The following is a 27,164-nucleotide window of genomic DNA, read 5'->3' as shown; positions in this document are numbered from 1 at the left end:
ACAATCAAAATGCATCTTTGTATTATTTTCTGAATGTATTTTTTCTTAATGGTTAAAGCATATGTACAATGTATGCTTAATAGGCCATAACCAGGCTGTATTGGTTAGCCTAAAGTTCAAGATAAATCACATGCAGGCCAGAATTATTTCCCCATACCTCAGTAGGTGAGAATTTCTTCCAGCATTTTCCCCTTTTAATTATAACTCCTTTCACAGAATGTGTCAATAATCAACATATTTTCCCCACATTGGCAGAGTGGAAATCTTTTCCCTGTTCTGGATCCATCTATGTCTCTCAGTTCTAGTCCTCACTTTGATCTGATTGGCTGACTCCCAGCCTGTGATTTTCCCTGATTGTCAGAGACCTAACTTGTACTTTGATTGGCTGACTCCTAGTCTCTACCTTGCTCTATTTGGCTTAGTACTAGCTGGTACTTTACTCTGATTGTCTGTCTCCTAGCCTGTACCTTACTCTGAATTGGCTCGATCCTAATCTTTGCTTGATTTGCTGACTTCTAGCTGGTATTCCTTAAATCCTAAGCATCAGGAGACATAAGAAGGCCTTCTTAAGTGAACAATGCCCCCTCCCCCCCAAAAAAGAAGAAGAAAACCATAGAATGGAAAAGGCTATAGATCTCTGCCAGGAAAGTGGAGATACAAATGGAACATTCCATACAAAGGTGGGCACAATAAAGAAAGAAATGACAAGGTCTTAACAGAAGCAAAGAGAAAAAGAGATGGCAAGAGTACACAGAAGAACTATGCAAAAAGGTCTTCATGACTGAGATAACCACGATGGTATAGTCACTCACCTAGAGCCAGACATCCTGGATTGAGAAGTCAAATGGGCCCTAAGAATCATTATTATGAAGAAAGCTAGTGGAGGTGATGGAATTCCAGCTGAACTGTTTCACATTCTAAAAGATGATGCTGTTAAAGTGCTACTTTCAATGTGACCACAAATTTGGAAAACTCACCAATGGCCACAGGACTGGAAAAGGTCAGGTTTTATTCCAACCCCAAAGAAAGGCAATGCCAAAGAATGCTGAAACTACTGTATAATTGCACTCATTTCATGTTCTTCAAGGTAATGCCCAAAATCCTTTGAGCTACCTTTGACATTATGAACTGAGAACTTCCAGATGTACAAGCTGGGTTTAGAAAAACCAGAGGAACCAGAGATCAAATTGCTAATGTTCATTGGATCATAGAAAAAGCATGAGAATTGCAAAGCACATCTGCTTTATTGAGTAAGCTAAAGCCTCTGATACTACACTTGATCTTAGCCAAAAGGCCAAGAAGCGATTCCAATCCCAAAGAAAGGCGATGCCAAAGAATGCTCAAACTACCGCATAATTGCACTCATCTCACACGCTAGTAAAGTAATGCTCAAAATTCTCCAAGCCAGGCTTCAGCAATACGTGAACCGTGAACTTCCAGATGTTCAAGCTGGTTTGAGAAAAGGCAGAGGAACCAGAGATCAAATTGCCCACATCCGCTGGATCATCGAAAAAGCAGGAGTTCCTGAAAAACATCTATTTCTGCTTTATTGACTATGCCAAAGCCTTTGACTGTGTGGATTACAATAAACTGTGGAAAATTCTTCAAGAGATGGGAATACCAGACCACCTGACCTGCCTCTTGAGAAACCTATATGCAGGTCAGGAAGTAACAGTTAGAACTGGACATGGACAAACAGACTGGTTCCAAATAGGAAAAGGAGTACATCAAGGCTGTATATTGTCACCCTGCTCGTTTAACTTATATACAGAGTACATCATGAGAAACGCTGGGCTGGAAGAAGTACAAGCTGGAATCAAGATTGCCGGGAGAAGTATCAATAACCTCAGATATGCAGATGACACCACCCTTATGGCAGAAAGTGAAGAGGAACTAAAAAGCCTCTTGATGAAGGTGAAAGAGGAGAGTGAAAAAGTTGGCTTAAAACTCAATGTTCAGAAAAAGATCATGGCATCTGGCCCCATCACTTCATGGGAAATAAATGGGGAAACAGTGGAAACAGTGAATGACTTTATTTTTTGGGGCTCCAAAATCACTGCAGATGGTGACTGCAGCCATGAAATAAAAAGATGCTTTCTCCTTGGAAGGAAAGTTATGACCAACCTAGATAGCATATTGAAAAGCAGAGACATGACTTTGCCAACAAAGGTCCGTCTAGTCAAGGCTATGGTTTTTCCAGTGGTCATGTGTGGATGTGAAAGTTGGACTGTGAAGAAAGCTGAGCGCTGAAGAATTGATGCTTTTGAACTGTGGTGTTGGAGAATACTCTTGAGAGTCCCTTGGACAGCAAGGAGATCCAGCCATTCCATTCTAAAGGAGATCAGTCCTGGGTATTCTTTGGAAGGAATGATGGTAAAGCTGAAACTCCAATACTTTGGCCACCTCATGCTAAGAGTTGACTCATTGGAAAAGACTCTGATGCTGGGAGGGATTGGGGGCAGGAGGAGAAGGGGACGACAGAGGATGAGATGGCTGGATGGCATCACCGACTCGATGGACGTGACTTTGAGTGAACTCCAGGGGTTGGTGATGGACAGGGAGGCCTGGCGTGCTGCGATTCATGGGGTCACAAAGAGTCAGACACGACTGAATGACTGAACTGAACTGAAAGCCTCTGATTATTTGGACCATAACAAACTTTGGAAAATTCTTCAACAGATAGGCATACCAGACACCATACCTGTCTCCTGAGAAATCTAAATGCAGGAGAAGAAGCAACGATGAGAACCAGACATGGAAAAATGAATTAGTTCAAAATTGGGAAAGGAGTATGTCAAGCTTATATATTGTCACCCTGCTTATTTAACTTATATGCAGAGTACATCATGCAAAATTCTGGGCTGGATGACTCACAAGCTGAAATCAAGGTTACTTTAAGAAATATCAACAACCTTAGATATGCTAATAATATCATTCTAATGGCAGAAAGCAAAGAGGAACTAAAGAGCCTCTTGATGGAGGTGAAAGAGGAGAGTGAAAAGCTGACTTAAAACTCAACTTTAAAAAAGCTAAGATCATGACATCTGCTCCCATCACATCATGGCAAATAGATGTGAAAAATGTGGAAAAGGTGACAGATTTTATTTTCTTGGGCTCAAAAATTACCTTGGATGGTGATTGCATGAAATTAAAAGATGCTTGCTCCTTGGAAGAAAAGCTGTGCCAAACCTTGATGGCATATTGAACCGCAGAGACATCACTTTGCCCATATAGTCAAAGCTATGGTTTTTCCTGTAGTCTTATATGGCTGTTAGAGTTGGATCATAAAGAAGACTGAGTGCCAGAGAATTGATACTTTCAAAATGTGGTGCTGGAGAAGACACTTGAGAGTCCCTTGGACAGCAAGGAGATCAAACCAGTCTATCTTAAAGGAAATTAATCCTGAATATTCCTGGAAGGACTGATGCTGAAGCTTAAGCTCCAGTACTTTGGCCACCTTATGCAAAGAGCCAACTCATTGGAAAAATCCTGATGCTGGGAAAGATTGAGGGTAAAAGGAGAAGGGGGTTACAGAGGATTAGATGGTTGGGTGGCATCATCAACTCAGTGAACATGAGTTTGAGCAAACTCCGGGAGATGGTGAAGGACACGGAAGCCTGGCATGCTGCAGTGCGTGGGGTCACAAAGAGTCAAACATGACTTAGCAACTGAACAACAAAGTATCACATATATTGTGTATACGAGTTGCCCCTGTTTGCACATGGCATGCTGGCTGTTAACAATATGTGAGTTAAACAAACTTAGTTCTTGTTTACAAACTATTTAAATGTTCTTTCATCCATCTTCTGGAGTTTTTGCATCTTTTTATTAGTGTAACTCTTTCACTTTTTATTTTAAAATATTAGCTATTTTTTTAAACTTTTTATCCTGTATTGGGGTATAGCCGATGAACAAACTATGTTGTGATAGTTTCAGGTGAATATAAACACACTGCTGTATTTAAAATGGATAAAGAACAGGGACCTACTGTATAGCACATGGAACTCAGCTTAATATTATGTGGCAGCCTGGATAGAAGGGGGGCTTTGAGGGAGAATGGATACATGTGTGTGTATGGCTGAGTCCCCTCAGTGTAACTGTTTTAGATTAATCTTTTTCATATGCCACAAGAATTCTTTTCTTTTATTAGGTTAATTTTTCTTATTTACAGTTTATTGATGTAGTCAGAAGATTTGATTTTACTCCTTTTCTCTTACTGTGTATTATCTATGTCTAATATTTCCCCCTTTCTTTTTCATAAGCATATTTTAAAATAATTCTGTTTTTATTTATGTTCAGAAGCTTGGCAGTTAATTTTTATCCTTCTGTTGACTTATTATATAAATTAAAAGATGTGTAATTAAATCACTAGAACGTATTGGCAGGAGTGCTTATGGTGAATCAGATGTATTTGCAATATTGCTGGAGTGAAAATCCAAAGTAGGCTAGTTTTAAATAATTACAGTGGTATCTTGAGAACCTATCATTGATGACTTGTAGCATTTCTGTTTATTTAATTTTTTAAAGAAATACAACGTGACAAATGATCTTGGAGGCACAGACAAAATAAAGAAGAAGAAGCAACACTGATGACTCTGAATTAAAAGTAAAATCGTGTATATCATAATGGTACACCTTAAAATCAATGACACTTGTGAACTATGATATATAATTCCTAAGACCTTTACTGAACCCTCCACCATAAAAAATGAGTATATTAGTAGACTCTGTCTTTCCATCTCTGCTGTCTAATAATTATTTTTACATTACATATAATGTAAGCTCTATAATATATACTTTTAGAGTAATAATAATCTATTTTTGACTTGTCAACTTAGTATTTTATATTTTACTTCCCTCAATGGAAAATGTTGAAATTATTATATTTATACTTTCTCACACCCCATGTCATAATTTTAATTTCTTGTTAAATGGAACCATATGCAATTGCCCATTTTCCAAGGTCAAAACTGCCAACTCTTGACAATTTCATATAGTCTAACTTAATTACTATTATTTTTATACTAAGTTTTTATCATTTTAGCTCACAAACCATAATTTACACACAGCCTAGGAGATTTATTTGTATATAGCAATTGCCTCTGTGTAGAATGTATATTTTCAAAATCAGCTTCCCTGTGGATCTCTAGGGCAAGTATTTTTCTCTCAGTAGGAAGTGTACCCAATACTTTCTCACATAACACACCAACATAAGTTTCTCTAGATCTTTTTCTACTGACCACAAATATGGAGGTCTGGGAAGTATGCTCTCAACTTTGGTGACAACTAGTAGTCTCTTATACAAATGCTGTCTAATTTTTGACACAGAGATATCTACAAAATGTACAAAACTGTGTTAACATCTTGTATGAATTTCTGAAGGTAGATTTGAGTCTGTAATTTCTAGAAAAGTAGAAAAATTTCAAAAACCAGAAAAGCAGTAGTAACCAATTTTGATAAATCAAGCTAGGAGAAAAGGAAAATAAAGGAGAAAGAAAGGTGTAAAATTCAAATCACATTAAGAAAAACAAAATAGTATGACAGAAATTAGACTAAATCAGTAATAGAAATTTGCTAATTATGCTTAACAAGATTAAAAATATGTACTATAAGGGTAAAAATAAGGATCAAGATAAAGACAATCCAGATTTTTAAAATAACAGCATAATATGATTATTAGTGATACAATCAGTCAGAGTAGAATTTAAGTTTAAAATCATTCAGTGAAACAAGCTTGGATTTTTGTGTCATCAAATGATATGGCCCATCAAGAGTATATATAACAGCTCAGTATAATTACTTATTGAATAAGGTAAAGTCAAAATGTAAAATGAAATGTTTTCCAAAAATACTGTAAATAGATGAATCCACATAAAGGGAATCCTTCATGTATTTTCTCAGAAATTGACAAATAAAGTAGACAAAAAATAGAAAATTTAAGTAGAATTAATAAGCTTAGTCAAAAAGATGAATAGAGAAAATTGTGCACAAGGAACAATTCTTTGTTAAGTCATTCTGGAACTTTCCCCAAAACTGACTATATTAGAGCCACATAGAAAGTTATAATACAAAAAGAGTATCATATCGGCTACACTCTCTGAATTCTGTACAATGAAACAAGAATTGAAAATAAATTGAGAACTTCCCTGTTGGGCAGTAAATGGGAATCTGCCTGCCATTTCAGGGAACACGGGTTCCATCCCTGGCCTGGGAGTAGTCCACCTGTCTTGGAGCAACTAAGCCCATGCACCACAACTTCTGAGGCTCTCACGCCCAACCTTCTGAGCCCTCATGATCCAACTATGGACCTGGGGCGTCTAGAGCCTGTTGCTCTGCAACATGTGAAGCCACCACAATGAGAAGCCCACACACGGCAACAAAGATAAAGAAATAATTTTTTTTAAAGGATTGCCCATAAATATTTTAAAAATTTAAAAAATAAATTGAAAACCTTATTTTGCATTTGACTTCAAAGACAGGTTATAGTTAGGATTATATATATAAAGTAGAAAATGTAATGGGAATAGTGTAATACATAATTTCTTAAAGCCTTATTTGTACAAACCTGAGAAAGTTCAGGTTCAAGATGGCAAATGGGGTACCCACATTTCTGTCACAGTTTCAGTTTCAGTGAAAATCACCCAGTTGTGTCCGACTCTTTGCAACCCCATGGACTATACAGTCCATGGAATTTTCCAGGCCAGAATACTGGAGTGGGTAGCCTTTCCCTTCTCCAGGGTTTCTTCCCAACCCAGGGATCGAACCCGGGTCTCCTGCGCTGCAGGCAGATTCTTGACCATCTGAGCCACCAGGGACACATTGACCTCTTATTTAGCAGAAGGTCCCAGAAAGAAGTATAAAATATGAAAGAATTAATTACCTTAGAAGAAACTTTGCAAATCATGTGGTTAAACAACAAGGAGATATATGGAGACCTTGTCAATTAGTATTGGTTGTCACATTAGCCCTGAAAGCAAAACTGGTTAAAGAAAACACTCATAATAGAAAAAAATGATTTTTCACTTAAGAACGTGTGTGTGTGTGTATTCCTGAAATATACATGTATCTGAAATGCAATATTGACAAACTAAATGTTGTAGATTCTTAAAAGAAAAATTTTTCATGACCTAGTAGATGTTATCCAAAGAATTCAAGGAAATTGCACAATTTAAAATATGGTAATGTAATTCTTTTGAGAGACACATTAAAAGGAAAAATAAACCATACAAGTATTTCAAAAGCTGCTGGAAAAGACTAACAACATTAACAGCAAAGTCTATTAAAAATTTTAGCTAAATATAGATTTATTTCAATCTCATCAAGTGTATTTTTCTAGAAATAGGGGGCAAATATGGTACCTAAATGTGAATTAATGAAGTAGTACTCTTAATATACTCAGTAATATGCATGGCTAAACATGGGTAAGTGAAAGTCACTCAGTTGTGTCCGACTCTTTGCAACCCCATGGACTATACAGTCCATGGAATTCTCTAGGACAGAATACTGGAGTGAATAGCCTTTCCCCTCTCCAGGGGAATCTTTCCAACCCAGGGATTGAACCCAGGTCTTCCACATTGCAGGCAGATTCTTTACCAGCTGAGCCACAAGGGAAGTCAGAAGATATTAAGAAGAGGTGGCAAGAATACACAGAAGAACTATACAAAAAAGATCTTAATGACCCAGATAACCACAATGGTGTGATCACTCACCTAGAGCCAAACATCCTGGAGTCTGAAGTCAAACAGGCCTTAGGAAGCATCACTGCAAACCATGTTAGTGGAGGTGATGGAATTTCAGTTAAGCTACTTCAAGCTTCACTCAATATGCCAGCAAATTTGGAAAACTCAGCAGTGGTCACAGGACTGGAAAAGGTGTTTTTATTCCAATGCCAAAGAAAGGCAATGCCAAACAATGTCCAAACTACCACACAATTGCACTCATCTCACATGCTAACAAAGTAACGCTCAAAATTCTCCAAGCCAGGCTTCAACAGTTCATGAACTGAGAACTTCCAGATGTTCAAGCTGGATTTAGAAAAGGCAGAGGAACCAGAGATCAAATTGCCAATATCCATTGGATCATTGAAAAAGCAAGAGAGTTCCAGAAAAACATCTACTTCTGCTTTATTGACTATGCAAAGCCTTTGACTGTGTGGATCACAACAAACTGTGGAAAATTCTGAAAGAGATGGGAATACCAGACCACCTTACCTGGCCCCTGAGAAATCTGTATGCAGGTCAGGAAGCAGCAGGTAGAACTGGGCATGGAACAACAAACAGACTGGTTCCAAATTGGGAAAGGAGTACGTCAAGGCTGCATATTGTCACTCTGTTTATTTAACTTATATGCAGAGTATATCATGTGAAATGCCAGGCTGGATGAAGCACAAGCTGGAATCAAGATTGCCAGGAGAAATATCAATAATCTCAGATATGCAGATGACACCACCCTGATGGCAGAAAGTGAAGAGGAACTGAAGAGCCTCTTGATAAAAGTGAAGGAAGAGAGTGAAAAAGCTGGCTTAAAACTCAACATTCAGAAAACTAAGATCATGGCATCTGGTCCCCTTACTTCATGGCAAATAGATGGGGAAACAATGGAAACAGTAGCAGCCTTTATTTTCTTGGTTTCCAAAATCACTGCAGATGGTGACTGCACCCATGAAATTAAAAGACATTCTTTAACAAGTGGTGCTGGGAAAACTGGTCAACCACTTGTAAAAGAATGAAACTAGAACACTTTCTAACACCATACACAAAAATAAACTCAAAATGGATTAAAGATCTAAACGTAAGACCAGAAACTATAAAACTCCTAGAGGAGAACATAGGCAAAACACTCTCCGACATATATCACAGCAGGATCCTCTATGACCCACCTCCCAGAATATTGGAAATAAAAGCAAAAATAAACAAATGGGACCTAATTAAACTTAAAAGCTTCTGCACAACAAAGGAAACTATAAGCAAGGTGAAAAGACAGCCTTCAGAATGGGAGAAAATAATAGCAAATGAAGCAACTGACAAACAACTAATCTCAAAAATATACAAGCAACTCCTATAGCTCAATTCCAGAAAAATAAATGACCCAATCAAAAAATGGGCCAAAGAACTAAATAGACATTTCTCCAAAGAAGACATACAGATGGCTAACAAACACATGAAAAGATGCTCAACATCACTCATTATCAGAGAAATGCAAATCAAAACCACAATGAGGTACCATTTCACGCCAGTCAGAATGGCTGCGATCCAAAAGTCTACAAGCAATAAATGCTAGAGAGGGTGTGGAGAAAAGGGAACCCTCTTACACTGTGGGTGGGAATGCAAACTAGTACAGCCACTATGGAGAACAGTGTGGAGATTCCTTAAAAAACTGGAAATAGAACTGCCTTATGATCCAGCAATCCCACTGCTGGGCATGCACACTGAGGAAACCATAATTGAAAGAGACACGTGTACCCCAATGTTCATCACAGCGCTTTTTATGATACTCAGGACACGGAAGCAACCTAGAGGTCCATCAGCAGATGAATGGATAAGAAAGCTATGGTACATATACACAGTGGAGTATTACTCAGCCATTGAAAAGAATACATTTGAATCAATTCTAATGAGGTGGATGCAACTGGAGCCTATTATACAGAGTGAAGTAAGCCAGAAAGAAAAACACCAATACAGTATACTAACACATATATATGGAATTTAGAAAGATGGTAACAATAACCCTGTATACGAGACAGCAAAAGAGACACTGATGTATGGAACAGTCTTTTGGACTCTGTGGGAGAGGGAGAGGGTGGGATGATTTGGGAGAATGGCATTGAAACATGTATAATATCATATATGAAACGAGTCGCCAGTCCAGGTTCAATGCACGATACTGGATGCTTGGGGCTGGTGCACTGGGACGACCCAGAGGGATGGTATGGGGAGGGAGGAGGGAGGAGGGTTCAGGATGGGGAACACATGTATACCTGTGGCGGATTCATTTTGATATATGGCAAAACCAATACAATATTGCAAAGTTAAAAAATAGAAAAAAAATTAGTAAAAAGAAAATAATAAAAAAAAAATAAAATAAAAGACACTTGCTCCTTGGAAGAAAAGCTATAACTAACCTAGTTCAGTTCAGTTCAATCGTTCAGTCATGTCTAACTCTTTGTGACCCCATGAACTGCAGCACACTAGGCCTCCCTGTCCATCACCAACTCCCCGAGTCCACCCAAACCCATGTCCCTTGAGATGATGATGCCATCCAACCATCTCATTCTCTGTCATCCCCTTCTCCTCCTGCCCTCAATCTTTCCCAGCATCAGGGTCTTTTCCAATGAGTCAACTCTTCACATGACATGTCCAAAGTATTGGAGTTTCAGCTTCAACATCAGTCCTTCCAATGAACACCCAGGACTGATCTCCTTTAGGATGGACTGCTTGGATCTCTTTGCAGTCCAAGGGACTCTCAAGAGTCTTCTCCAACACCACGGTTCAAAAGCATCAGTTCTTCTGTGCTCAGCTTTCTTTATAGTCCAACTCCCACATCCATACATGACCACTGGAAAAACCATAGCCACAGACCTTTGTTGGCAAAGTAATGTCTCTGCTTTTTAATATGCTGTCTAGGTTGGTCATAACTTTCCTTCCAAGGAGTAAGTGTCTTTTAATTTCGTTGCTTCAATCACCATCTGCAGTGATTTTGGAGCCCAGAAAAATAAAGTCAGCCACTGTTGCCACTGTTCCCCCATCTCTCTGCCATGAAATGATGGGACTGGATGCCATGATCTTAGTTTTCTGAATATTGAGCTTTAAGCCAACTTTTTCACCAACCTAGACAACATATTAAAAAGCAGAGACATTACTTTGCTGACAAAGGTCTGTCTAGTCAAAGCTATGGATTTTCCATTAGTCATATATGAATGTGAGAGTTGGACTATAAAGAAAGCTGAGTGCTGAAGAATTAATGCTTCTGAACTGTGGTGTTGGAGAAGACTCTTGAGAGTCCCTTGGACTGCAGGGAGATCCAACCAGTCCATCCTATAGGTAATCAGTCCTGAATGTTCATTGGTAGGACTGATGCTGAAGCTGAAGCTCCAACATTTTGGCCACCTGATGCATAGAATTGACTCATTTGAAAAGACCCTGATGCTGGGAAAGATTGAAGGCAGGAGGAGAAGGGAATGACAGAGGATGAGATAATTGGATAGCATCACCAACTCAATGGACATGAGTTTGGGTAAATCCCAGGAGTCGGTGATGGACAGGGAGGCCTGGTTTGCTGCAGTTCATGGGGTCGCGAAGAGTCAGATATGACTGAGTGACTGAACTGAAACATGGGTACAATCACTCAAAATTTTTCTGGATTAGAAAACATTTAAAGTGAGCAAAAAAATATAAATGTTCAAAACAAGAGTAATTTGGTTTGCGGTAGTGACATATCTACATGGCCTAATTTTGAAGTCAAACAGCCATTTAGAAGCAAAGAATTCAGTCATCTTCATACCAAATGCACATGCACACACACACACATACATACACAGACATCTATCACATTATGTACATAACTAGTAAGTGGTGAGAAAAGCATGTGGTGGTGGTTTACTCGCTAAGTCATGTTTGACTCTTGCGACACCATGGACTGTAGCCCGCCAGGCTCTTCTGTCCATGGGATTCTTCAGGCAAAAACTGGAGTGGGTTGCCATTTCCTTCTCCAAGAGAAAAGCATAAACAGATACAATTTACAATAGTAACCCAGTAAAATTTCTCCCCATCTCTAGTGCTGTCACTCTAGTCTCCTAACCTCCAATCCCTTATGTTTTAACTTATCTCTTTGTCTTCACCCTTGATTCCTTGCAGTCTTCAGTCTTTTTCAACAAAACAACTGAGCTATCTTTTTTTTTTCCCTTCAGTCAGAGCTACCACTTAAAGCTGAAGTTAGGTTTGTTCATAACCTCCAATAGCTTTGTTCTCACTCAGAGTGAAAGTCAAAGACCTTACAGGACCTTGTACAATCATGACTCCCTTTATGTCTGTGACCTCATTTTCTGAAACTATCCATTTAGTTCTCTCTGTTCCAGCCACATTGGCTTCTCTCCTTTTCTTAGAACATACCAGATATGGGTTTCATCTCATATTGTTCCTCGCATATGCTATTTCTTTGCCTGAGTACAATTCCCAGTTTTGCACAGGACTTCCTTTCTTTTCTCCTCCAGTTATTTATTTAAAGATCATTCTCTTTGTGAAGACCTTAAAAGTTCATCCTATTTAGATTTGTGTTGCCCAGCACAGGTCTCTTCTTTTCCTTAACACTCATCACTATGTTATGTGGTTTATATTTCCCTGATTTATCCTACTTATTTCTATCTTCCCATTGACAAGTATCTAAGAACATGCAGGTTAGGAACTGCACAGCTTCATTAGAAACATTCATGTAGATTACAGCATTTTTTTACTCCCCATCTTTGTGTAATGTGCCGCCTGCACAAATGTATAAGGTAGCCCTGTTCTCATGGTATATAATACATACAAAGCCTGTTAGAGCATCGATTTTTGCTGAGGTTTTTTTCCCTCTGTCATGTAAGGAGTGAGGTTAATAGTCATGGGAGATGAGGACAAAGAGGTAATGAGACCAGAGTGTGGATGGGCTTTGAAGGTCTTTGTAAGAACTTGGAATTTCTTTGGATTGAGGTTGGAAACCACTGGAGTTGTAACAACATGAGTGGTCTAATGCAGCTTTTGCTCTATAAGGATTACTCTGGCCGCTATGTTGAGAATAGAGTAGATGTGGAGGAAGATGGTGTTAATGGACATCAAATAGAAGGCTGTTATAATGAATCAGACCAGAAATGAAGGTGACTTGGGAAAAAAGGGACAGCATGTCGGAGGTGGAGAGTTGTACTCAGGTCTTGGATATATTGAAAGTAGAACCAAGAAACCAAGAATTGCTGATACATTGGATGTGGGATATGGGAGAAAAAGTAGAGTTAAGGATAACCAAAGAGGTTTTGAGCCTGAGCAACTCGAAATATGTAGCTGCCACTCACAGAGGCGGGAGAAGTACCTAGAACAGCATGTTTGTGTTGGTGGGAGATCGGTAGTTGGGCTTTGAATATATCAGGTTTCAGATTTTTATTGGACAATTGGATATATTTGGATATATGACATTGGACTTTAAGGGGAGACATACAAGCTGAGGATACACATATATGATTTATCAGTCTATCAATGGGCTTTTGTTTTGTTTTTATTTTTAATTGTGGTAAAAAAAATACATAACATTTAATGTACCATCTTAACCATTTTAAAGTGTAAAATTAAGTGATGTTAAATATTGTAGATGGTTTTTAAGCCATGACCATGAGAAAGATAAACCAGAGCAAAGATAAAATGCCTCAAGATTGATTCCTGGGGTACCCAATGTAAAAAAAGACAAAGAAGAACCAAAAAAGCATAGAAGGAAAAACCAGTGAGAAGGAAGTGGGAAAACTAGGAATATGGGGTGAGTTACAAGTCAAGGGGAAAAATAGTTTCAGCATGGAAGTAGTGATCAACTATGTCACATGCTGCTGAATATTTAAAATAGATGAGCATTTATATTTGACTATTTGATTTAGTACTGCGGGGCTTATTAGTGACAGTGGTATAGTAACATTGTTCATCTCTAGTTTTTCAGCTCTGTCTTTACCCATGTCCTTTTCCTTGTGACTTTTCAGTTCTTCCCACTAGTGGCAAAGTATGTCTCTGTCCCTGATCTTGAACTTCGAGCCATGTTACTTGTTTTGGCTGAAGGATCACAGAAAAGAGATCAGAGCTTCCCTGATAGCTCAGTTGATAAAGAATCTGCCTGCAATGCAGGACACCCAGTTCAATTCCTGGTCAGGAAAATCTGCTAGAGAAGGGATAGGCTACCCACTCCAGTATTCTTGGGCTTCTCTTGTGGCTCAGCTGGTAAAGCATCCTCCTGCAATGCATGAGATCTGGGTTTGATCCCTGGGTTGGGAAGATCCCCTGGAGAAGAGAAAGGCTGCCCACTCCAGTATTCTGGCCTGGAGAATTTCATGGAATGTATAGTCTATGGGGTTGCAAAGAGTCGGACACGACAGAGCGACTTTCACTTTTAATGCCTTCTGAGATACGTATATTTCCATTTGTCTTGCCCTTCTGTCTCACCATGAGGAGACCATGGTCTAGTTAGCCTGCTGGTCCGAGGAGGATGAGATACCCTTGGAGACCCATACCCAGTCTGTGGCTTAGAGCTGTCCAGCCTACCACATGTGCCCATCAACGGCCTCCTAGACAGTTGATTTTGATAGGCAGTTGGTGGAGAGTCTGTGCTTGTTATATAGTTGACTGATGTGGTGACCTTGACAAGAGCTGTGTCAATGGAATGATGGACAGAGAGCCTATGTGAAGCAAGTTCAAAGGAAAATGGGAAGAAAATAATTGGGTATAGGCAGTATCTCAAAACTTCTGTGCAGTTTTTATAGTTTTCTCATAAATGGTGAATAAGAAATTGGAATGTATCTGGAGAGAGATGTGGAGTAAAAAATGATTTCTTTCTGGATGGCAGAAATGACAGCATGTTTGAATGCTGATAAGAATGATCCAGTGTAATGGAAGGCAGGAGGGGGAGAATGATGATGCAAGAAAAACAGGTAGAGAATGATTCCAGTCACTCTGAAGGATACCATGTAAACAGGTGAAGATTTTTTGGCTTATGAAAATTTCAAGTTCAGATTGTCCTAACCCAAAAATCCACGCATTTTCTACTGAAATGTGCTATCAAGTTTCTCTGTCTCTCTAAAAGCAGTACATGTGGAACATGAGTGGGAAGATGTGTAGTAAAGCCAATTTAGTGGAATGATCATTTAAAGTCTGGAGATCTTCCTATGGTGTGCTTTAGATGCATGATCTCAGGCAGTCCTCTAATTATTTGGATCACTTCATTTCCTCACCTATTAAAAAGTGAATAGAGATATGACTTCTAAATTTCCTCATCTAGTTCTAAAATAGTATTATTCTTTGACCTGACAATTATGCTTCAGATGCCCCTCTGAGAGCTGTTGCCATCATTATGTAAGCACATAGCTTACTGGCATCCTCTGATATAACAGATCTCAAAATTCCTCTTTCACAGTAACATCCAAAACTCACCTAAAGTCAGATATTTTAGAATATCTGACATCTGCTTAGTCTCCCAAGACTGGTGGAATAGATTGAATAATAGTTATTTTAGGATGTAATTGCTGCACTGTTAAAAAATAAATCCCTTTGCAACTAAATAATGTCATATTTCTGAGCCACTTATGTAACCAAAATGATTTATCCAAATAAAAGAGCATAATTTTGGGAAACATTTAAAGAGTCATTGCAAATGGTTTTCATTACTAGCCTGCTGTGCTGTAAAAGTATGATTCTCCATAGTTTAGCTAGTAGCTATGTGGAACAATGGCAGTTTTCTAATATTACGTGTTAAGAAAGCTGAGCTTAATAGCAATAGAGAAAATTAGGATATAGAATACAAGAAAGGGAATATGAAAGTGCTAATAGGCCCTAAATACCATGGAACAAATAGAAGATAGTGATAAGAAATTGTGGAAAGAGATTAAAAAGCTGACAGTACTTGATAAATTTCTATACAAATAGTAGAGAAGTAGTTGACAGTCAAGAGGAGTAACATAAATGGAAATGAGAACCTGAGTAGAACAGACTGAGAAAACAAAGAGGGAAAAAAAGGAAGTTTCCAGTAAACTTAACTTTGAATATTCAAGTTCAGGGTAACTAATGTCTGTAGTTTTAAATCCCACCAAGCCCAGGGATTAGGGGTATGGATAAATAATGATAGGTGAATATATACTAAATATAGATGAACACATTTTCTGAGTATGAATAATTACATTTTATTTAAAATTTGTATAATTTTAAAGGATATCAAGAAACTAAGTTCGGCATAGCATACTAACTAGAATTGGGCAATGCCCATGCATATTAAAATCCTAAGTAGTTCTCAGTTAAGAATTTCAATGGCCTGGGGTGGATGATTGGATAAAAAATAAGACCCATCTGTATGCTTCATAGCAGAGAATCACTTCAGAGCTAAAGATATGCACAAAATTAAAGTGAGGGGATGAAAAAAGATATTCCATATAAGAGTAAACAGAAAGCTGAAAGAGCAAGACACATATTAGACAAAGTGAAGTCTCTGAGTCGTGTAAAACTCTTTGCAGTCCCATGGACTGTAGCCTGCCAGGCTCCTCTGTCCATGGAATTTTCCAGGCAAGAATACTGGAGTGGGTTGTCTTTCCCTTTTCCAGGGGATCTTCCCGACCCAGGAATTGAACCTGGATCTCCTGCATTTCAGGCAGTTCTTTACTGTCTGAGCCACTAGGGAAACCCCATATTAGACCAAGTAGACTTTAAAACAAAGTCTGTAATAAAATACAAAGAAAGGCTTTATATAATGATAAAAGGATCAATACGAAAAGATGATGTAACATTCATTAGCATAAACATACCTAATATAGGAACACTTATATGAAGCAAATATTATGGACATAAATGGAGAAGTTGACAACAATAAATAAAAGTAGGGGACTTTAACCACCCACTTATATCAGTGGACAGGTCATCCAGATAGAGAGTTAGTAAGGAAACAGTGGTTTTAAATGACCCATCAGACCTGTTGCACTTAACAGATATCTATCTTTGGGACATTCCATCCAAAACCAGCTTAATGCACATTCTTTTCAAGTGCACAAGGAACTTCCTTCAGGATATATCACATTCTAGGTCACAAAAATAAATCTCAACAAATTTAAAATTTAATCAGGCACCATTTCTGACCACAATGGCATGAAACTGGAAATCACGGGAAGGAAGAGGAAAAAAACACAAATACATGGAGACTGAAGAATACACTAATAAAAAACAATGAATGAGTAGAGAAATCAAGGAGGAAATCAGAGAATACCTTGAGACGAATGAAAATAAAAACACAATTTTTCAAACTATGGGACTCAGCAAAAGCAGTTTGGTGAGTGAAGTTTATAGATACAAGCCTACTTCAAGAAACAAGAATAATCACAAACAACCTACCCTGCCATCTTAAAGAGTTAGAAAAAGAAGAACTGCCGGGGTCCAGCCCCGGCTGATCCAGGGTATTCGAAGCGGGGACGGCGTCGGCGACCTATTTAATTATTTATTCATCAAAGATATAAAGAGTAATAGAATAAGGATAGCTCAGTGAGGAAATTCAGTGGAGAAAAGAAGCTGAGTGGCTTGGTTTACGCGGAAAATCAATATAACCCGTGACACCAGGTTAGCTCTGACCACGGAGGCCGCAGGCGCCCTCTCGAATAGCGGAAGGTGCCCCACCTTAGACACCTTCTCGAGTGGGTCTTAGAAGCCCAGGCAAATAAATGGTCGCAGAGGACATCCGCGCTCCAGATGGACACTCAGCTGGAAGTTAAAGGGAAGAATGACATGGGGAGACCAAGTTTCAGTGAACAAGGCCCGCACTTTATTTTCCAAAGTAGTTTTTATACCTTAAGTTATGCATAGAGGATAATGGGGGAAGGGGTAGAGTCATGCAGCAAGCCAGGCTTTTTTCCTGTAAACTTATCATATGCAAAAGTTCAGGTGATAGACATCATCTTCTGGCCAGGAGGCCTGTTAACATTTTAAGAAACTTATCTTTCTCTAAAGGTGATTATTCCAAAGTCAGGCGCCAGCCTTCCAAAAAGCATTGGACAACGCTGCATTTTACATTTCTATACACCCATTATATCAATCAATACACTGCCAAGGACACAGTAGGTAAGGAGTATGGAGACTTAGCAGCAAACATTGGCCCAACAAGTGAAAAACCCTTCACCAATACAATTTCTAATCAATCTTTTAACTACTCAAAAGAATCTGTGTTTAGGCAGTTTAGAACATCTCCTGCCTCTCACAGTTGGGAGGCTCTGAACAATCACATGTGGCCGGAAAAACCCATTCAGGCAGGCTAGAGGATTTCCAAAGGAGTTTGTAGGTTGAAACACTGTCACATCCAAGAATTATTAACTGGAGCTGTAAGCTAACTCTTTTTTCAGAGAGAGGTAGTGGGAGACAGCCCCCCGTAAAGTCAGAGGTGTAGGTAAAAGCACAAAGCAGAAAGTAGGCAGACTCTGGTTTGGGGGTAGATGCTCGAGAATTTCCAGGGGGACTCCTGAGGCTCGATCCCGCCTTTGCGTATGCCGAGCCTCCTTCCTCATGACCTTTGTCATGGGCGGAGTTCCTCACACTGGCTCCCGGCAGTGATAGGATTCCAGTTGAGCTATTCCAGATCCTGAAAGATGATGCTGTGGAAAGTGCTGCACTCAATATGCAATATGCACTCTATATGCAATATGCCGGCTCCCGGCATCTCCCCCTTTTTTATTTCTTAAAACAGCCAGATGCAGCTCAGTCGCGAGCTTCTGAATGTTCTGCCAAAGAATCCTGACAATACAAGGAAGAATGATTATGAGAAGATTAGACAGAATGTTTTTTCCAGAAATAAAAGTTAGAGAAGGTGTGAAAAAAGTCATTAGCTGCGGTAAAATCCAGTCAAGAGTGTTTCAGGGTCTGTATTTGATTATGAAGTTTCCCTAAGTCCAGGCCAATGTCAGAGCTGTTCCAAACACCTGAGATATGATTTTTGATTTTTTCCCATTCATAATCTGTCTCGTTTACCTTTAAAGATGTCATGCATATCCACCGGTAATCAGCGTGGCAAGACAGAGCCATTTTCACTTTTAAAGCCCGTAAATCAGTCCCAATATGCATTATTGCCTCTTCTAAGGCGTCTACTCTCATCTCTAATTTCCTATCTATAGCTTCCTGTCTTGCTAGTTAGTGAAACATTTTTAGACATGGTATCAACATATTGGGCAGTATGCACTTGTTGAGTCAATGATATTGCTGCCACAGTAACAGAAGTAATTGCGGTTATTAAAGCTGATATTCCTAAAATAAGTAAGCCCACAAATCGTCGCAATCGCATTAAATCCTGAAGTTGTTGTAATACAGCAAGACTATAGTTATATCAATAAGTGGTTACATTATAAGATAAGGTGGACGTTGTAACACTTACAAAGGAGCAAACATTATATTGAGGGTTTAAACAAGATGAGAGCATACATTATTCACAGGTCACTACATTGGGTCCACCAGTTTAAAGTCACATGTACATTAAGTTTTCCAGAATCGTTGGTAAAGAGAAAAACATAAGAAGAGGGTAGACAAGCCAAATCAGAATAAGTAGAATTATTTTCTGGTTGGAGTTCGCGCTGCAGCAGCCCCGTCGGTCTCGCCGGGATCTCGATGTTTATCTTGCCTCCCCTTCTGGCGGGCTCCTCTTCTGTGATCGAAGCAGTGGGGGAACTGGATGTCTGGGGGACTGCAACATGGCGAATCAGCCTGTCTAAATTGAAGAATCTGCATTCTGTGGAAAAATACACGCACATCCTCGACCGCTAGTTAATAATGGGTCAGGACCCTTCCATTGTCCTGAGAGGAGGTCCTTTCATTTGACTAATGGTTTTGCATTTAATTGCTCCAGGCACCAATGACAAAGCACTGCAGTAGTTCCGGCCGAAAGCAGTATTTAGAATATTTATTACGAAAAGAGCATGTTGCAAGATTTGATGGGGAGAACTATACTTAAACTCCCCTTCTTTTAGTTTTTGAATTTGGATTTTTAATGTTTGATGTGCTCTTTCAACAATGGCTTGTCCCTGTGGGTAATAAGGGATGCCTGTATTATGTTTAATTTGAAACTTTATACAAAATTTCTGAAAAGACTTAGAAGTGTAAGCAGGAGCATTGTCAGTTTTCAAAGCTTTTGGCAGGCCCAAATATGAAAAACAAGTAAAGAGATGTTGTATCACATCTTTAACTGCCTCTCCGGTATGAGCAGTTGCAATAATAACGTGATAAAAGGTATCTACAGTTACATGAACAAAAGACAGTTTTCCAAATGAAGAGACATGAGTTACATCCGTCTGCCAGAGTACGTTAGGTTTGAGACCATGAGGATTAACTCCCATAGGTAGACTATTATAAACAGTGGGGCAGTGTAGGCAAGAACGCACAATCTCTCGAGCAGTCTCTCTGGGAATTTGGAATTGTTATCTTAAGGCAGTAGCGTATTGATGATGAAATGAGTGAGAGGCTCTGGCCTCCTCAATCACAGCAGCCACTGTATTTCTGGTTAACAAGTCAGCCAAATCATTAAAGGCATTTAAAGGGCCAGGCAATCCGGAATGAGCCCGAATGTGTCCAATGAAAAATATTTCATTCCTTTTCTAAATTTGTTGTTGTAATTTAGTTAACAAATGAAATATGGTAGTTTTGTTCTCGGGCAGGACAGCAGTCTCAATATGTGGAAACAGCCTGACCACATACTGAGAATCAGAGTAAAGATTAAATTCCTCATCTGCAAACATAGCAAAAGCCTCTATGACTGCTGTTATTTCAGCTCTTTGAGCTGAAGTTTTTTGTGTTTTTAAAACTTTTTGGTGATTTTTAGTAACTACGAAAGCTTTACCATTTGCTGACCCATCAGTAAAAACTATTTGAACATTTGGAACAGGAGATTGTTTATATCTGACAGGAAAATTAACTGGATGTCTGGATATAAAATTCAGCAAAGCATGTGAAGGTAAATGATGCAAAAATTTTGACCAAAATAGTTTCCTATAGCAATCTGCCAATTTTTATCAAACATTAGAAGCACATCAAGTTGTTCTTTATTATATGGAATTACAATTTCTGATGGCTCTTTACCAAATAATTCAATGTTCCACTTTTTTCCTTTAATATCAAAGTAGCTATCAATCCTAGATAAGAAGCCGCTACTTTTTTAGTTTGAGCGGGAAGATGGACCCACTCTAGGGAGCCGTTTTGCCATAAAACCAATTTTTTGTCTGGCTTCCCCAATTACACCTATGGGGGTTTTATGGCAAAGGAATTGTCAAGCAGTTGTCAATTTAATTTTTTAATTTTTAAAATTTACATTTTAACAACATAAATTTAGAGATATGTTAATTTAGGTCTAATGCTTAGTTTAGGTCTCTGTATAAATTTAAATAATAAATGTATAACCTCCTTATCTCATTTTAGTATATAGATATACCTAAATGCAAAATGTATTTATATATGTATTTATATATGGCAACAAGTATAAACTTATTGACATATATATAAATCAATATACTTGAATTAATCGTTATAATTAATATATTAATTAATATATATACTACAGCAATACAACACGTACACAGCTAATACCAACCAACACAAACCAATGCACTGCAATAATACATGTCACACATATATAATATAATTATACGGTATATAGAACATATATCATCACAGCACATCAATCTATACCAATTAATATCAGCCACTCACACATTATATTACTGCAATATATATTTAATTATACAGTATATATATAATATGCATATATAGCATACATATTAATTTATATACAAATTAATTAAGTATAGATCTATAATAGAATTAGGTATACCTTTATTATATTTTATTTACACCCATACCTAATTAGGCAAACTGTAATTATGCAAATATATTTATATTATGTATTTATAACAACATATAAAGTATTGTTAATTGTACCGCCTGTTGATAACTAAGAAATTGAGAAAACCCTTCTCTGAGTATCTCCTATTTGAGACAGCACCTCCCTCCCCCATAGGGTAAAGAAGAGTATAGGAACTACATAGGGTTGGAAAGTTCCACAGGTATCCTCAAACTGCCAATCTAACATTTTTGAACTTTTAACTACTGTGGGGGCTAGAGGGCAAATGAAACAAAATTTGACCCCTGAAATCTATCAGGGCAACTTGCCAATTATCACTATTTTGTAAAAGACTTGCAGTTGATCCTTATTGAGTGAAATTATTATATTTGCTACTTGTTTTCTAAAAAGTTCTACACTTCTTTTTTCCTCATTTTATAATTAATTGTGCCACCAAGCTGGGATAAGATAAAACTATTTTTCTTGGGGTCACTGATAGATGGAACCAATGGGCCTTTTTGTCACAAGCGCCTTGTAGGTGTATGTTTTGTGGCAAGAATAATTTAATCTCATCTTTTGGTAATATTAATCCTAATTAACTGATCATTTAAAGTCTCATCTACTTTAACAAGAGCTGACTCTGTCTCATTTAGTCAACTTTCTCTTAGAACTGGAATTAGGATTGCTTTTTAAGTAATCAAAGGCTTTAAATCTGCAGTAGTCAGTTTTAAATGTGGGCGTATCCAATTAATGTCCCCTAATAATTTTTGGAAATCATTTAAAGTTAGTAAACAATCTTCAAATGGGCATTATCAATTTTCAAAACTTTTGGCACCTAAATATGAGAAGCAAGTAAAGAGGTGTTGCACAACATCTTTATAAGCTTCTCCAATTATCGTTTTGTAAACTAAATCTGGTCTATAGCTTTTTAGATGACAAGCAACCATCTAATCTTTGTTTGAATACTTCCAGCAACGGGGAACTCACTACTCTTCAAGGTTTTAAACTCTCCCTCACCTTTTTCTCTACAGCATTCCCACCCCGCATACCACTTTCTCTAATACCACCAACTCATTTTCAGTAGTATGTGTTGGCCAGGAGCTGGGTCAGTCTTTCCCAGCAATGTTAAGAGACGACTGTTCCTGTGTCTAATAGCCCTGAGATTTTACTTTCTTGAATTAAAAGATCTTTTAAAGGCCTTGGAGCTGTAATTTCCTGGCACCCAAAAGGCTAGATCACTAGATCTAAATGCTCTGTGGCTCTTAGCTTGAGAAGTCAAGTTTTTTCCTGTCTGATAAGGTAAAAGCAAAAACTGTGTTATTCTTTGACCTTTATTAATTTGCACAGTTTTGGTAGGTGGCGAGATCAAAACTTTAATTTCTCCAATATAATCAGAATCTACTACACCATGCACCACCAAAATTTTCTTTTTCTTTTTTCTTTCTTTCTTTCTTTTCTTTTCTTTTTTTTTTTTTTTTTTTTTAAGAAAGCGAGCTACGCCCTAGCACAAGTCCTACAATGCCCTCAGGTAGGGGGCCAGCCACTCCCATTGGAATTGGAGTAACCAGCTCGTCAAGGGTTAATATTGTTGCTAAATCCCCCTTTTTCTCTTAGCCTGGGTGAGACCCCCCTGAGGGGGTTTTCTCCAAGGAGCACGCTCTGCATATTGTGCATGCAGTCTTGTTTTAAAAGCTCCACTGTTTAAAAACTTTTTCTCTTCCTCAGGCTTAGGCAACACTTTGAGAGGCTTTGGGGGCAAAGTGGGGAACTCTTGGGCCCTAGAAGGCGCAAACGGAGGCGGCGGCGATGGCCTTAAATCAGAAAGTGGTGGATAAGTTTTTTGTTTTTTAAAGGTTTGCGCAGAGCGGGAGGGAGCTCGCCAGGGCACCTGGTCACAGCGTCTCTTACTGTCTCTCTCTCTCTCTTCTTGCCTTTCTCACTTTTCTCTCACCCTTCTTTTTTCGCTACCCTTCTTTCTTTCGTTTCTTTCTCTTTACCCTCTTCTCTTCTTTAATAATTTTTTTTTATCTTTTTCTCTGTATCTCCTTTTTTAACTTCCTTTCTCTATCTTGATGCGTTTCCTGATTCCTTCCTTCTCCATTCCTCTCTTTTTCACTCTTTAGCTCTTTCTCTAGATCTTTCTCTATTTTCTTTCCTTTTTTTTTTTTCACCTTTTTTTTTTTTTTTTTTGATTGGGTGAGGCCCCCCTGAGGGGGTTTTGTGCAAGGAGCAGGCTCTGTATATTGTGTATTTTTTAAAAAGCTCCTTTGTTTAAAAGAAATCTTTTTTATCTTTTTCAACCTTAGGCAATGCTCTGTCTGGGAGGCTTTGGATGTAAACTGGGGAATTCCTAGGCCCTGGGAGGTGCAAGCGGAGGTGGGGTAGTCTCCTTAAATCAGAAATTGTTGGATAAATTTTTAAAGGTTTGTGTAGAGGGGGAGGGGGCTCGCCAGGGCGCCCGGCCACAGCGTCCTGTAAGCCCTCTCCTTCCTCGGGAGGTAGAGCACAGTCTCCCTCCTTTCTTTTGTCAATGGCAGAAAATATGATCTGCGCAGAAGGTGGAGACCCACTACCATCTACCGCTATAGCCTCTCCCATAGGCTATCCCACAGCCTCATGACGAGGGTCTAGAACATTTTTAATCATATTTATAGGATAAGTTTTTAGTTGTTTTTTACCTTCACCCAAGTATCTAAATTAACAGTAGCCTCTTTAACAGTTTCAAGATTACTTGTATAAAGAGTTGCCATTCTTAGTTTCAGTGTTACCCATGTCAGAAAATTAAGTATAATAGAAGATAAAGCTTTTAGCTTTTAAAAGATCAGGCTTTTCTTTGGCCTTTTAACTTCAGAAACGTTTTTTCTAACTAACTCTTTAACACTTTCAACACTTGTAGAAGATAAAGCTTTTAGCTTTCAAAAGATTAGGCTTTTCTTTGGCCTTTTAACTTCAGAAACCGTTTTTTCTCTCTAACTCTTTAACACTTTCAACACTTCCCACTCCTACTCGCCCTGTCTATCCTACAGGGGGGTCCGCGGCACCCTGAGTGGGGTCCTATCCGTCCCTAAAATTCAACACTGGGGGAAAGGGTTGGGGACCTACCTTCGAATCACCTGTCTCGGGCGCCACCTGCCGGGGTCCAGCCCCGGCTGATCCAGGGTATTCGAAGCGGGGACGGCGTCGGCGACCTATTTAATTATTTATTCATCAAAGATATAAAGAGTAATAGAATAAGGATAGCTCAGTGAGGAAATTCAGTGGAGAAAAGAAGCTGAGTGGCTTGGTTTACGCGGAAAATCAATATAACCCGTGACACCAGGTTAGCTCTGACCACGGAGGCCGCAGGCGCCCTCTCGAATAGCGGAAGGTGCCCCACCTTAGACACCTTCTCGAGTGGGTCTTAGAAGCCCAGGCAAATAAATGGTCGCAGAGGACATCCGCGCTCCAGATGGACACTCAGCTGGAAGTTAAAGGGAAGAATGACATGGGGAGACCAAGTTTCAGTGAACAAGGCCCGCACTTTATTTTCCAAAGTAGTTTTTATACCTTAAGTTATGCATAGAGGATAATGGGGGAAGGGGTAGAGTCATGCAGCAAGCCAGGCTTTTTTCCTGTAAACTTATCATATGCAAAAGTTCAGGTGATAGACATCATCTTCTGGCCAGGAGGCCTGTTAACATTTTAAGAAACTTATCTTTCTCTAAAGGTGATTATTCCAAAGTCAGGCGCCAGCCTTCCAAAAAGCATTGGACAACGCTGCATTTTACATTTCTATACACCCATTATATCAATCAATACACTGCCAAGGACACAGTAGGTAAGGAGTATGGAGACTTAGCAGCAAACATTGGCCCAACAAGTGAAAAACCCTTCACCAATACAATTTCTAATCAATCTTTTAACTACTCAAAAGAATCTGTGTTTAGGCAGTTTAGAACATCTCCTGCCTCTCACAGTTGGGAGGCTCTGAACAATCACATGTGGCCGGAAAAACCCATTCAGGCAGGCTAGAGGATTTCCAAAGGAGTTTGTAGGTTGAAACACTGTCACATCCAAGAATTATTAACTGGAGCTGTAAGCTAACTCTTTTTTCAGAGAGAGGTAGTGGGAGACAGCCCCCCGTAAAGTCAGAGGTGTAGGTAAAAGCACAAAGCAGAAAGTAGGCAGACTCTGGTTTGGGGGTAGATGCTCGAGAATTTCCAGGGGGACTCCTGAGGCTTGATCCCGCCTTTGCATATTCCAAGCCTCCTTCCTCATGACCTTTGTCATGGGCGGAGTTCCTCACACTGGCTCCCGGCAGTGATAGGATTCCAGTTGAGCTATTCCAGATCCTGAAAGATGATGCTGTGGAAAGTGCTGCACTCAATATGCAATATGCACTCTATATGCAATATGCCGGCTCCCGGCAAAGAACAAATAAAGCCCAAAGACAGCAGAAGGAAGGAAATAGTAAAGATCAGAGAAAACAAATAAAATAGAGACAAAAAAGAAAGAAAAGATCAATGAAACCAAGAGCTGTTATTTTTTTAAGATAAAATTGACAAGCCTTTAGCCAGACTCATTAAGAAAAAAGAGGACCCAAATAGACAAAATAGGAAATGAAAAAGGAGATATTATAACCAATATCACAGAAATACAAATAATCAGAATATTGCAGTCATGTGCCAACAAATTGGACAACCTAGAAGAAATGTATAAACTCCTAGAAACATACACTCCTCCAAGATTGGATCAAGAAGGAACAGACAATCTGAACACAGTGATTACTAGTACTGAAATTAAATCAGTAATCACAACACTCCTAACAAACCAAAGTCGAGGACCAGGTGGCTTCTCAGGGAAACTTTTCCAAACATATAAAAAGTTGATAGCTATCCTTCTCAAACTTTTCCAAACAACTGAAGAGAGAAGCCTCCCAAATTCATTCTCCAAGGCCGCCATTGTCCTGATACCAAAACCAGACAAGGACACTACAAAAAGAAAGAAAGAAAATTGCAGGTCAATATCTCTGATGCATATACATGCAAAAATTTGCAACAAAATATTATCAAATTATAATGAGCAATTAAAATATCATACACCATGATTAAGTAGAATTTATTCTAGGGATGCAAGCTTGTTTCAATATCTGAAAATCAATGTGACAGACCACATTAACAAAATGAAAGCACATAATCATCTCAACAGATGCAGAGAAAGTGTTTGATAAAGTTCATCACCCATTCATGACAAAAACTCTCAACTGAGTTAGTGTAGAGGGAACATACCTCAACATAATAATGACCATTTATAATGAACAAGCAACTAACATCATACTCAGTGGTGCAAAGCTGAAAGCTTTTCCTCTAAAATCAGGAACAAGACAAGAATGTCCACTCGCACCGTTTCTACTTAACATAGTATTAGAAGACCATATTGTCTTCCAAAACAGTCAGACAGGAAAAGAAATAAAAGGCATTTATGTGACATAAGGATTTTTAAAGTACAGTCCAAATGGGGTATGTAAAGTAAGTTGAAATAGAAACTGGAGCAGCAAGCAACTAAATTCTTAGACTCAAAGTCAAACTATGATTTTTAAAAATGACTCATCAGAATATTTTAAC

The 27,164-nt window shown here is 38.7% G+C and overlaps 2 pseudogenes; one reads left to right on the top strand and one right to left on the bottom strand.

The window, feature by feature from the left end:
• The window catches only part of LOC129639930 (melanoma-associated antigen B3-like), a 92,001-nt pseudogene that overhangs the window by 49,965 nt on the left and 14,872 nt on the right, over window positions 1-27,164 (top strand).
• On the bottom strand, window positions 1,200-1,306 carry LOC129640518 (uncharacterized; annotated as a pseudogene).

Source organism: Bubalus kerabau, chromosome X, assembly GCF_029407905.1.
Source record: "Bubalus kerabau isolate K-KA32 ecotype Philippines breed swamp buffalo chromosome X, PCC_UOA_SB_1v2, whole genome shotgun sequence".
NCBI classification, from domain to species: Eukaryota; Metazoa; Chordata; class Mammalia; order Artiodactyla; family Bovidae; genus Bubalus; species Bubalus kerabau.
This window is presented reverse-complemented; position numbering and strand designations above follow the sequence as displayed.